The sequence below is a fragment of the Microcaecilia unicolor genome, chromosome 9 (assembly GCF_901765095.1).
Source record: "Microcaecilia unicolor chromosome 9, aMicUni1.1, whole genome shotgun sequence".
In the NCBI taxonomy this organism is placed as follows: domain Eukaryota; kingdom Metazoa; phylum Chordata; class Amphibia; order Gymnophiona; family Siphonopidae; genus Microcaecilia; species Microcaecilia unicolor.
The window spans coordinates 93,022,992-93,036,680 of NC_044039.1; the positions used below are offsets into that span (position 1 = coordinate 93,022,992).

Sequence of the window (13,689 nt, forward strand, 5' to 3'; positions counted from 1 at the left end):
ATGGTCTTTATCTGGCTACATTTTTCTCTGTTTTCACTTCCACCCATACAGCTCCCACTCTCAAAATGGCTGCAATGACCACTAGATGCAGTCTCATGGTACCACTGCTCAGGGTCAGCCTTTTATATAAGGAGATTGCCACTGATGACCAGACTTCTGCTCCACCCCTGTCACGCCCATGCAGGTTGTTAAGCAGCTGACACAGATTTTTGCCACCCTGGCTGTTTTAACATGCGTTAGAGAATGTCATTGGTGTGCGCTAATGTCTAAGGCATGGTAAAAGCCATGATACCTGCTTAATATATCATAGTAAAAGGGCCCCATACTTACATAAAGAATCTTTCTACACCTCATTTATCATGTGAACTTTCCCGTTTACTGGCCCAGAATATTAAAATATCCTGTTTGAATCCATCATGAATACCACAATTACAAAAATGAAAACTGTATGAAACAACATCATTAATAATATTTACACAAAATACTTTCCTGTTGTGTGGAATACAAGTAAAAGACAAATGCTTGGTGTAATTAAGTCTACCACTCGCACAGCATGAGAAACTAACTTTCCATAGGAATGTGCAACACCTGGAATAAAATATGCCCCAAAATCTATTTCTAAGCAGTACCAAAACGCTCAACACGTCTTCTAAAAACAAAATGGCTCCAAATTATCAAAGGGGTCAATATTCAGCCATAAATTACAAGTCAAACTATTTTTCTCTGAACAGTCTGCTGCCCATGTAGATATTTCTATGTTAAAAAATGTTTCTAAATAGATTCCTTCTGGATCGCCAGACCCATTGATTACAGCCTTTCATCAATGTGTATTAAAAGAATTTCTATCCTGGAAAAATGTTTAGGTAAACAATTGTAAAACCTTACTAAAGCAGAAATGCAGGCCATACAATCACTGTCTCAGAATCAAAATATTGTCATAAAACTAGCAGATAGTAGGATAGTGCTGATGGATAGGGAGCTGTACATTGAAGAAATTCAATGACAGATTTCAGACACGGAATATTATTTACTTTTACATGAAGATCCAGCAAGTAGACTAAAAGAAAAGATTTCGCAATTGGTACATTTTGCTCATATTGCTCATAAAGCAGGATACATTACCCCTAAGGAGAAGGAGTTCCTCAACAACATACAGCTCTCACTATTCCACCAGGCAGACCGATCATATCAAGTAATGGGTCTGTCATAACCTCTTTCCAAAGTCGTTCATTTATTTTTAAGTAATATGTAATTTATCTTTAAAATCGAGCGTGGTACCGAAAGATTGGAGGGTGGCCAATATAACGCCGATTTCTAAAAAAAGGTTCCAGAGGAAATCCGGTAAATTATAGACCAGCGAGTCTGACGTCGGTGCCGGGCAAAATGGTAGAGACTATTATAAAGAACAAAATTACAAAGCATATTCAAAAGCATGGATTAATGAGACAAAGTCAACATGGATTTAGTGAAGGGAAATCTTGCCTCACCAATCTACTACATTTCTTTGAAGGGGTGAACAAACATGTGGATAAAGGTGAGCCAGTTGATATTGTGTATCTGGATTTTCAGAAGGCGTTTGACAAAGTACCTCATGAAAGACTCCAGAGGAAACTGGAGAGTCATGGGATAGGAGGCAGTGTTCTATTGTGGATTAAAAACTGGTTAAAAGATAGAAAACAGAGAGTAGGGTTAAATGGTCAGTATTCTCAATGGAGAAGGGTAGTTAGTGGGGTTCCCCAGGGGTCTGTGCTGGGATCGCTGCTTTTTAATATATTTATAAATGACCTAGAGATGGGAGTAACTAGTGAGGTAATTAAATTTGCTGATGACACAAAGTTATTCAAAGTTGTTAAATAGTGGGAGGATTGTGAAAAATTACAAGAGGACCTTACAAGACTGGGAGACTGGGCGTCTAAATGGCAGATGACGTTTAATGTGAGCAAGTGCAAAGTGATGCATGTGGGAAAGAGGAACCCAAATTATAGCTACGTCATGCAAGGTTCCACGTTAGGAGTTACGGACCAAGAAAAGGATTTAGGTGTCATCGTTGATGATACGTTGAAACCTTCTGCTCAATGTGCTGCTGCAGCTAAGAAAGCAAATAGAATGTTAGATATTATTAGGAAAGGAATGGAAAACAAAAATGAGGATGTTATAATGCCTTTGTATCGCTCCATGGTGCGACCGCACCTCAAATACTGTGTTCAATTCTGGTCGCCGCATCTCAAAAAAGATATAGTGGAATTAGAAAAGGTGCAGAGAAGGGCGACAAAAATGATAAAGGGGATGGGACGACTTCCCTATGAGGAAAGGCTAAAGCGGCTAGGGCTCTTCAGCTTGCAGAAAAGGTGGCTGAGGGGAGATATGATAAAGGTCTATAAAATAATGAGTGGAGTTGAACGGGTAGATGTGAAGCGTCTGTTTACGCTTTCCAAAAGTACTAGGACTAGGGGGCATGCGATGAAGCTACAGTGTAGTAAATTTAAAACAAATAAGAGAAAAGTTTTCTTCACTCAACATGTAATTAAAATCTGGAATTCATTGCCAGAGAATGTGGTAAAGCGGTTAGCTTAGCGGAGTTTAAAAAAGATTTGGACAACTTCCTAAAGGAAAAGTCCATAGACCATTATTAAATGGACTTAGGGAAAATCCACTATTTCTGGGATAAGCATTATAAAACGTGTTGTACTTTGGGATCTTGCCAGGTATATGTGACCTGGATTGGCCACTGTTGGAAACGGGATGCTGGACTTGATGGACCTTTGGTCTTTCCCAGTATGGCAATACTTATGTACTTACGTAAGACTTTAAATTAAATCTTATGTGAGAGGTTCTTCTTACATGATAAATATGTTGGATGATTTTAATGGAGATTTGGAGGATATTCTTTTGGTGACTCTTGACATCAACTCATTGTATGCCAATATACTTCAGGTCGAAGCATTGATGATAATAGAAAAATGTACTGAGATTGAGAACAACACACCTTAGAATTCCTAATCATCTCATTCTGGCAATAGCTACAATTGTGTGGAAAGACACCACAGTATCTGTCTAAGAAATTGGTTTGGTATGTAGCAAATCATGCATTGTGCTCTAGTCAGTGACGTTTTGTTGAAAATGCCTATTTTCAAGATTGTTATACGTATTCAGTGCAGAGCTAGGGCTTTCACAGTCTGTGATCTGATGTTGTGGATTAAACTTCCTCCTTAATTGTGACTGATGAAAAATATGGAAGTTTTTATAAAGCATTGAAAACCTAGCTTTACCCATAGTGTTTTACTGCAATGAATGAAGCTATTGCTGGAGCTGTTAATTTTTTTTTGGGGGGAGGGGTATTTTAGGGTTGGGTTTTTGGAGTGAAATGCTTTTAATGTTAGTAAAAGTAATTGAAGAAATTGAGCATATTATATTTCTTTTTTCATACTTGCATTCATGATTCTCAAACAATGGCAAAACGTTAGTAGTACTATTTCCTTTGGTCCATATTTTCTTGTGTCTTATGGAATTCAGTTAAAAGATAAAAATTACCTAGTCATTGATTGACTATTTCCAAGCCTATCACAACATTATGTGTAGAACAACTAATATTGATAACGTGAATTAAAACTTATAATCATTGTTTCATTGAGCTATTTGTAAGTAGATATATACAGAAAAGGATACCTGATAATGTTACTTCTTGAGGTAGCCGCATAAGCAGAGAAAACATGTAGTGGAATTTAAGTGTTCAATTATTAACAAAAGACAAAAGCAAACAGTTAATGTAAGTCAAACTGATAATTAAAATGAATAATCAAAAATAAATAAAAACTGGTGATACAGGTAATTCACTGAAAAGTTACTGAGAAGTGGAAGCTAAAACTCTATGATAATGCCTCCTTTAAACTACTGTCATGATCATCTAATTGTTTGTATACAATAAAGATACAGTGACATCATGTACTTAAGAAAAAATTAAGATGACTATTTACAAAGCATTGAAATAGCTCCGAGTAAATGCATCTCAGGTAAAAAAAAAAAATATATACTTTGATGTGCCGATCCAACAATACTCATGGGCTCACATTAGCTTTTGTAAATAATTTACCAGCATCCACAACCTTCATTGATATGATTTTCCTTTGATTAAATGCCATCATTTGAATTGAATTGTTCTAATACTTTAATACACACCTCTCTCCACAGAACTCTATAGTAGTATAATTTCAAAAATTAATATAAAAAGTTGTACCAAGAATAAGCTTCTCCTTGTTTATAAAAATGAGAAAATTAAATATCAACAGTTTTATACCGAGACCAATACAGTATTTGTTTTATGTGTTCAAAGAAAAAAAATCCAGCATCCTGGATACTACTTAAAAATCTATAGAGAACTTGCACGGGGACACTAAAGTCAATGATCTATTACCGTGATCATTTTTGAGTGCATGGCAAGTATTAGGAATGAAAAAAAACTGTTCAATTAAAGGCTATCATACATCTAGTATACAAATAAAGCTTAAATTAAGAATGTCTAAATTCCTATAGTTCTAAATAAATCATGCATATGTGTTTTATTGTACTAGTACATAGCACATCATGTGAAATAATGGCACCGTAAAAATAAGCATCATCTATGTGACGAATACATATGCATACACAACAGGTATGTTACCATGATTTAACCACGGTAAAATAAATTTGCAACACCCTAAAGGAATTTATTTGTATGAATATTAACACATATAAGAAAGGAATACAGGAGTAGTGTACTGCTTAGTGGGTCCCCCCCCCCCCCCCCACCCACTATTAATGCTCCTTATGATCCTGGGCAAGTTGCTTAACCTTTCACTACCTCAGGTATATTCTTAGGGCTCCTTTTACAAAGCAGGTCTACCAATTAACATATGCTGAATGCGAAGAAGCCCATGGGAATTTAATGGGCTTCTTTGCATTCAGTGCACATGCTAATCAGTAGTACCACTTTTTAAAAGGTACCTTTAGTTGTAAGCTCTCCGGCGCAAGGGACCACCGGCTGTACCTGTCTCTAGCTCACCTTGAGATTTAAAAGGCGAGCAATAAATCTAAAAAGTAAAAAAAAAAAAAACTACACATCATGACAAATATAAGATTATAGTTTTAAACAAGACTTTAAAATACAATTATGAAAAATAAGGTAGCAATGCCAAATGAGAGAAGAGTTTATGACCTGTTTGTACGGCCTCTTTAATCTTTGGCTCAATAGCTCTGAGAAACAGAAGAGAATAAGTGCAATGTCTGTATTTGACTTGTGGTGTTTGAAAACGGATGTATATACAAGACTATACCTCCACAGAAATCAAATTCCATGTTCTCACTAATACGTAGTTCTCCAAAAAATTCATATGTCTATGGTAGAAAACGACATGCTACAACTGTTGAGACTCTTACTTGCTTCACATGCAACAGTTATAAAGTAGTACTGGCTGGCTCTATTTACTAGCTTGTGTTCTACTCAGTAGCCAAATCTTAAATTGTCTGTTTTCTGACTGAAACTGTTCATGAAAATAGTTTCCATTCTGTAGTTAATATTCCCTAAATATAAAACAAAATTTGTGAGCAGAAAAATTCATCTGAGCTTCACTGGCTCTCTATTCTCGCCTAAAAGCAATACTACAGGATGACTTTTGGTTGAAAATAAACTAATTACAACTTTCTAATGGTGGCTTTTTTTCAAAACATCACACCCAAAGGCACAACTACAAAACAGCATATACTGTAGAACACATCTACTATAGTTAAGGTTTATATTTACTATTTAATCTAAACTTTTATAGGTGAATACCAAGGCATAGCATGTGAGTAAGCTTCTGAATAGATAAACAGACATGCAAATACAACATTTTTGAAATAAAATGATGCTTATAGTAAAACTATTTGATTATATTTATGGAATTTGTGATTTCCACATAAAAAATATCTAAAATTTGATTTTTTTTTTGGCACAACCCCAAATAATTTATATATATATGACCCTGAAATGACTTGTACCAGAGAAGTAATTTCTCCGTCCCAACTGATTTCCTTTACCTTCATGCATTCTCTATCTTTAGGCCAGTTCTGCCAGTTTTGACAGAGGGCTTATAATGGTGACCTCAAATATATACATTCTATTATCTTTATTTCTTTTAGTTAAAACAATTCCTTCCATTCTTTCTAAAGGCATTCTATGTTCATGCTCTTCTCATGTCATAGTTAAGGAAAGAAACTGACAAACTATTTTGTGTTGAGACTTTAGAATGGTAAAATATCTGGTTAGATCTACAGATTGTTTTTGTACTTTCAGGTATTAGCATTATGCATTAAACTGTGCACGCCTTTTGAGAAGATTTTGTGATTTAACAGTTCTATAGAAATTCAGTCTTTGCATTTGGAAGTCAGTCTTATGTTTTGTGAATATTAACTGCAAGAAAAAAAGATGCATGTTTTTAAGATGTGTTACGCCAATGTTTTTAATTGGCTTAAGATATGCTAAGGCACCATTCTTTTACAGACAAGGAATTGGTAGTAACCTCACAACTTTTATCTGTCTTACTGCATATTTTGACAGATTTAAGTAAATACATTTTATTGTTACAATATTTCACAATATTGCTTTTAGTTATGAAGCCCTGTAACTCCAGAGCATTCCTCCTCTTAGTTTCATTCCATATATCAAACTCCTTTGAATGTTACAACTCAGTTGTCAAGAACAGAAAATCACAAGATATGCCATGCTGGATCAGAGAGACCAAAGGTTCATCAGTCCCCGCATTATGACTTCAACACTGGCCAATCAGGGTCACAAGTAATTCTAAGGATCCCAAGGAGTAAATCCATTCCTTCTTGATCACTCTTAGGGGATAAATGTTGACTTTCCCAGCTCTACTTACTAATATTTTATGGATTTTTCCTCCTAGAACTTGTTTAAACCCATTTAAAACTTAGCTAAGCTATGTGCTATGACCACAGACCCACCAGTTTCGTTAGTGAATAGGATATTGTTTCTTATTAAGCTTTGTGTGATCAGGCCTTGCCCACTGTCTTTAGAAAACAGCATATGATCCTGAAGCCTCACCTATTTATTGATTGCTTTGGAATTCCCAGTTCATGTTGCCTCACACTGCCAATTTTGTCAAATTAAATAAAGCATGTCATGCTAGTTTTATCACAGTTTGAGAAGAAAATCTATAAATCAAAATTTCAAAGACAAATATCAAGCATCACTAATCAGCTCTTTCCAAGAGGCTTGAATTCCTAATACATTTGGCCATTCCGCTTCTCAATCCTTTAAAAAAGTTGCAATGAATTACTTTTCAAGCATTGAACTGTCTGAAGTTATCACACAATAAAGAAATGCAGATGTCCTGCCTTATGTAGAGAGGGCAAACAACTACTATTATGTCTGTATTCATTTTACAACTAAAATGCAACACCTATTGCATGTTAATCAATCAACCCTATCTATCCAATCAGTTGTCGAGGATTCTGTAGGTCCAAGGAGAGATGGAAGTAGAAAGTTGGATAGTGACATATTACTGTTTGAATAAAGCATGAACATCAAGAACTATTCTTCTAAGTTAACTTGTACATCGTGAACAGAAAGCAGAGCATTTGTGCTTATGTTTAAAAGCATGATACAGATTGTATATGAATGTTTACAAATTTAAGCGTACCATGCATGAAACTTTGCTAATGGATTTTTATACAGACTTAAGAAATGCTTCCGTAAAACATTAAAACTTAGCATTTTTATATATTGTGTTTTTAACCCAAGAATGTCTGCATAGAAATGACTGAATGTAAAAATATATACAATCAATCATTTGTACACCTTGAAAATGCAATATCTGCCTGAAAAAAACAATTAGAAGATCATGTTTTACTAGTATAGAAAACTAGTATTGATTTAACCAGGCCATTCAATGAAAACATATAAGGAATAAAAAGGAAAAGGATCTTAAAAGTGATCAACTAAAAAGATGATTTCATATAGACTACATCAACATTTTACACAAAATATTAACAAATGTAATATATGAACTAGTAAAGTGCAACAAATAGTTTCAAAAGGTCTGCTAAATGTAGTTATACCTGCTAGATATAATCATTAAATCAACAATAACAATTGTCCCTGTTTTCTGTTCTAGTATAGGGTAGTTAACAAAATATAAGGCCATGGTATATATATATATATATATATATTGAGAGAAAGAGTTAGCATTCAAGCACTCATATCAGCTCTTTAAAAATCCTGATACAGACCTTTTGTGTTCTTTTAATTAAAATACTAATATTTTATCTGAATTTGTTGTGCTTAGATGATCCTTTACCTTCATGTTGTTTCTCCACATGCTTCAAAAAAATCTATTATTCCCCGCCCCCACTAACTTTCTGTTTTAATAACTAATTATATGGTTGAATATATAAAAGTTTGCCTGAAAATATTTCAGTGATTAGCAGTAGTACATTTTGTTTTGCATGCCTTAGATTAAATGCTTACCAGTGGAAAGCTGAAAGGTGTGATTGATTTTGACACCAATATATTTTTCACTACCTACAAAAATGTTATCTTTTGATACAATAACAATCCAGAGTCTATTTCAGAGTTTACGTAAGAATAAACATTAATTTGTCAAAAAAAGTATTTAAGTAGACAAGCAAAGGCCTAGATATATTCTTGAAAGCAGATCACTGACCAGCCTGTAGTCTAAGCAACTAACACACAGCTCATTGCTACCAAAACTTTCGGCTAATAAGTCCTATCTAACAGGAATATTGCAAAGCTGAACTTGATCACGAGCTTGCAGTGCACGAAACTACTGAAAGGATGCCAGATATACACGTTTAATACTGAAGGACAATGTTTGGAATGCCATTTATATTGCAGAAAGTTATCCTCTAAGAACAGTCGTGCACTATTTGGTGCAAAAAAAAAGTTTCACTTGAAGGATCCATTTGCAACAACAATATTGCTTCTTTTACTTTAAAACTCATTCACCTGAGCATTTCCTCTGGAAGTGTCAGGTATATGCTTTGCACATTTCGCAAGACTGGGTCACGAAAAGCACGATCAGCATCACATAACGCTTAGTGAAACCTGTGTCGGGGAACTAGCAAAGCTCGTCAGAAGCATTGCAAATGATTAGGATTATAAGGATCCCTCCCAGTCAGTCTCAGAAAACAGCCATCACAAAATACACTAGCTTGTCATTTGAACGAGGTAAACTTATCCATCGAGTGCGGCTTTTTGAAAATGTCTCATAAGTGACACAAAGCCCGGTATCTAATGAACAGCACTGCTACGTGCAGATACACATACTATACAAAAACAGTATGTACATAAACATGTAAATTATTGTACAAAAAAAAAAGAACTCACCTTTCAAACTCCTGAGGTAATCAGGGTCAGTTAACATGCTGTAAAAGCACAGTTTCCTTTTGTCACACCAGCCACCTCTGATCGCCTCCAACTGAACCTGTCAAGTGAGTCCAAGCCTTCTAAAGCGATTGATTTTCTCTTCTCACACACTGTCTGAGCTAGGACTCCTTGACCAGGCTCTTAAAGGGCCAGTGCACCCAAAGGCAGCTTCTTACAGCTGAGCAGGCATGTCGCTGCCGCAAGCCCAATGCACTACCTTTAACTGAACGTTCTTTCCAATTAAATGCTATTCTGTAATGAAGAAGAAAAAAAAGTTGTGTAGTTGCTATCCAGCCACCTTCAGAAAACATGAAAAGTCAGACAATATAATATCCCCCCCAAAAGGGTGATGTCCTCAACAGAGAATAACGTCGAGAAAGCAGATTAAAAATCCAAAAAAACAGCAAAAGCCCAAATTTACTATACTCATCAACTGGTATTTATAGGTTAAATGGGAAAGAAAAAAAAGGTTAAAAAAGGATATTTTCTACTTTAACTATTCTTATTAGTTTTCTTTTTTTCCTTTAGTCTCCCCGAAAAAGACAGAAAAAAATACAAGAATCGGGCATTGTTCGGTGGAAGAAAAGCAACTTTGACAGATTGAAATATAGCAGAGGCCCCTTCAAGGAAAACCTGTAAACAAGTTGTCACTCACTCTGTCCGCCTCACTGTTAGCTCTTGCTTTCCACAAAGTAGTGCAAACGACTTGGCAACAAAACCAAAGTTTCCTCAGTTCCAAGCACTGCAGTTTGGAGGGGAAAAGGTAGCCAAAATATACAGGGGGAAAAACCTTTCAGCCTGCTCTCTTCCTTTAATTCTTTCAGCGTTTACAAAATGAAATATATATTTTTAGAAGGGACCCATCTCTCTCCGTTCGTATCTCTTCCCTACATTTTTTTAATGTTCAGGTAGTCACATAAGGTGGGCAGACAATTTTGTTTGAAACATCACAGCTCTCGCTTCCTTATTTATGTAATCTTCCTTTTTTTCTCTTTTACAAATTCAAAGCTGCCCGGCAAATTTCAGCCTCCCTCCAGCAGCGATGATGTAACTACGAATCTAGCAGGTGCTAAAGGCAATCCGGTAACTATACCTTTCGAGGTGAAAGGAGAGGCGGATGCGCGCACGTCCCCCTTCCGGAAGCGGAGCTCGCGAAGTGCTCGCTCAAAGTACCACCCTTCCCCCTCCCCCCAATCGCCACAAACTGTCCACTCCTACTGGGAGGGGTTCACGCAGTACAAAAGGCTAGATTACAAAAGCCCGCCCCGAGCGAAAAAAAAAAAGGCTCCATTGTTGAGAAAAAGGAAAGAGGGCGGGGAGAGAGGGGGGCTCAGTTGATTAGATTTGCTGTGGACTGAGAATTCTAGGAGTAAATTCCCCTTCTGAGCTCGAGGTGAACAATGGCTCCATAGTCTAAGTGGCCAGTGTCCTGGCTGACACTGAACTCTTTCAATTGTAATAATAAGTAAAAAGGAAAAAAAAAAGATGCGAGGTATTTTCTCTTTTCTGTTTCTTTTCCTCCAGCTCTCTCCCTTTTCTGCTCATCATAGTCTTTTCTGTTTTGCAGCTGGACGATATTAAAGCACTTTGATATGGCCAAGGTTGAACAGAGAATGACTTGATAACGTCCACCTTTAGTTGAATAAAAACACTGCAAGTTTACTGTTCGGTAGGGATTGGGAACAGCAGTTGCGATCTGGTTAACCCACTTGATATTCGGTTTAGTAAGAACTGACAGAAAAGTTTATTGTGAACAAAAGTTTGCAGTTTGTCTGCATTTGTCCTAGCAGTTCAGAAGTATCACTTAATTTGTGCAAGAAATGCTGCAAAAATAAAATGACCAATCATATTTTAAAGTTTTTAATAGGGAAATTTGAAAATGATAAAGAAGGAGATCTGGGGTAATGGAAATTTTTAGGGATGTGCATAGTAATACATTTTTGTTTTGTTGTTGGACATATTTTGGTAATTTTGGCCAGTTTCCATGCATTTTTTGGTTGAGTTAAGAAATCAGTATGCTGCCAGCCGGGTTTTACTTCCATTGCTTTCCATTGAAAGCAATGGAAGTAAAACCCGGCTGGCTCAATTACTTCCATTGAAAGCAATGGAAGTAAAACCCGGCTGGCTCAATCCGTCCTCCTTTTTCTGGAGCCATATGGTAACCCTAATACAGTATGCATAAAATTAAAGGTATGTTAATTAGTTTTGCATACACTTATTTGGAAATTTTACTCTGTCAATTTACATACATGTTAGAGTAGATATCCAGCCCATGACATTCAGTTAGTGGTCTAAATTTTGCCACTAACCAGGTAAGTATCAGCTCCGTCCAGACTCCACCTCCGGACAGCCCCATCACTAACCAAATGTACTGTAGTGATGTCGCTAAATTTTCAGTAACACTAAGAAGTTACCTGCCACTGAAAATCTGGGGATCATCCCGTCAGGGGAAGGTAAATTGTTAGGAGGGTTCCTAATCAGTTATCTCCTATTAATTATCAGCCTGGTTGTATTTTTCTTAATTCAAGAAGTAGGCCAAAAATGTTGGATAGTGCTGGCAAAATAAAAAGGAGTGCTAGAGAGTCTGAAAGGAAGCTGTAAAAATAAGGCACCAACAGCAAACTATATTCATCCAAATTTCACAAAGTTACTGATTTATCCAAGTTCACCACCCAACTCATAAGAATAGCATGAAATATTAATGATGATTAAGGGGCAGATTGGAACCAAACATAAAACTGAAGTGTTAGGGGTCTATATTCAGCCAGCTGCGCTTAATGTTTTGCTAATTACCGCTGGCATATATGTTGTAGTATTTGATTATGATGGTCTTTCCTTTTAATTTTAATTATGTATACGTTTGTCTATTCATTTTTTTAAATATTGTATAAGCAATAGAGGAGGGTGAATATTGAAGTGCCACAGGGATCTGTACTGGGACTGCTGCTATTTAACATATTTATAAATGATCTGGAAATTGGAATGACAAATGAGGTGATTACATTTACAGATGACACAAAACTACTCAAAGTTGCTAAAACACATGTAGACTATGAAAAATTGCAGGAAGACCTTAGGAAATTGGAAAACTGGGCATCCAAATGGCAGATGAAATTTAATGCAGATACTTGCAATCAGATCCACATTGGGAAGAATGCTAGGGTCCACCTTAGGAGTCAGCGTTCGGTTCTGGTTGCCGTATCTCAAAAAAGATATAGCGGAATTAAAGATTCAAAGAAAAGAGACAAAAATGATAAAGAGGATGGAATGGCTAATGAGGTTAGGGCTCTTCAGCTTGCTAAAGAGACTACTGAGGGGAGATATGATTAAGGTCTACAAAATCATGAGTGATGTAGAACAGGTAAAAGTGAATTGATTTTCTACTCTTTCAAAAAAATACAGACTAGTAGACACTCAGGGCCCCGTTTACTAAGCTGCGCTAGAGGCACGTTAGTGCTTTTAGCGTGTGCTAACTTTGTAGGCGCCCACAATATTCCTATGGGTACCTATACAGCATGCGCTAATTTTGTGCATGCACTAAAAACGCTAGCACACCTTAGTAAACAGAGCCCTCAATGAAGTTACATAGAAATACTTTTAAAACTAGAAGTAACATAGTAAATGAAATGACGGCAGGTAAAGACCTATATGGTCCATCCAGTCTGCCCAACAAGATAAACTCATTTTGTATGGTATGTGATACTTTATATGTATACCCAAGTTTGATTTGCGTTTGCCATTCTCAGGGCACAGATCGTAGAAATCTGCCCAGCACTTTTCTTATACTAAAAGTTCTGAAGCTAACGTCAAAGCCCCTTAAAATTTACACTCCAGCCCATCCATATCTATTCAGTCATGATCAGGGCGTAGACCGTAGAAGTCTGCCCAGCACTAGTTTTGCTTCTCAATTACCGGCGTTGCCACCTAATCTCCGCTAAGATTCCGTGAATCCATTCCTTCTAAACAGGATTCCTTTGTGCTTATCCCACACATGTTTGAATTCCATTACTGTTTTCATCTCCACCACCTCCCGCAGGAGGGCATTCCATGTATCCACCACCCTTTCCGTGAAAAAATACTTCCTGACATTACTCCTGAGTCCGCCCCCCTTCAACTTCAATTCATGCCCTCTAGTTCTACCACCTTCCTATCTCCAGAAAAGGTTTGTTTGCTGATTAATACCTTTTGAATATTTAAACATCTGTATTATGTCACCCCTGTTTGTCCTTTCCTCAAAGGTATACATGTTTGGTAAGTCTTTCCTCGTA

The 13,689-nt window shown here is 36.5% G+C and overlaps 1 protein-coding gene across 2 annotated transcripts in view; it reads right to left on the minus strand.

Annotated features, from left to right (window-relative positions):
* Positions 1–10,591, minus strand: part of SOX5 (SRY-box transcription factor 5) — an 860,916-nt gene extending 850,325 nt beyond the window's left edge. For both annotated transcript variants that reach the window (XM_030214565.1, XM_030214564.1), the window contains exons 1-2: positions 10,515–10,591; positions 9,383–9,673 (exon numbers count right to left, since the gene is read on the minus strand). The gene's annotated coding sequence lies outside the window, so the exon portion shown is untranslated. The remainder of the gene's footprint in view (positions 1–9,382; positions 9,674–10,514) is intronic.
* Positions 10,592–13,689: the final 3,098 nt, after the last annotated feature.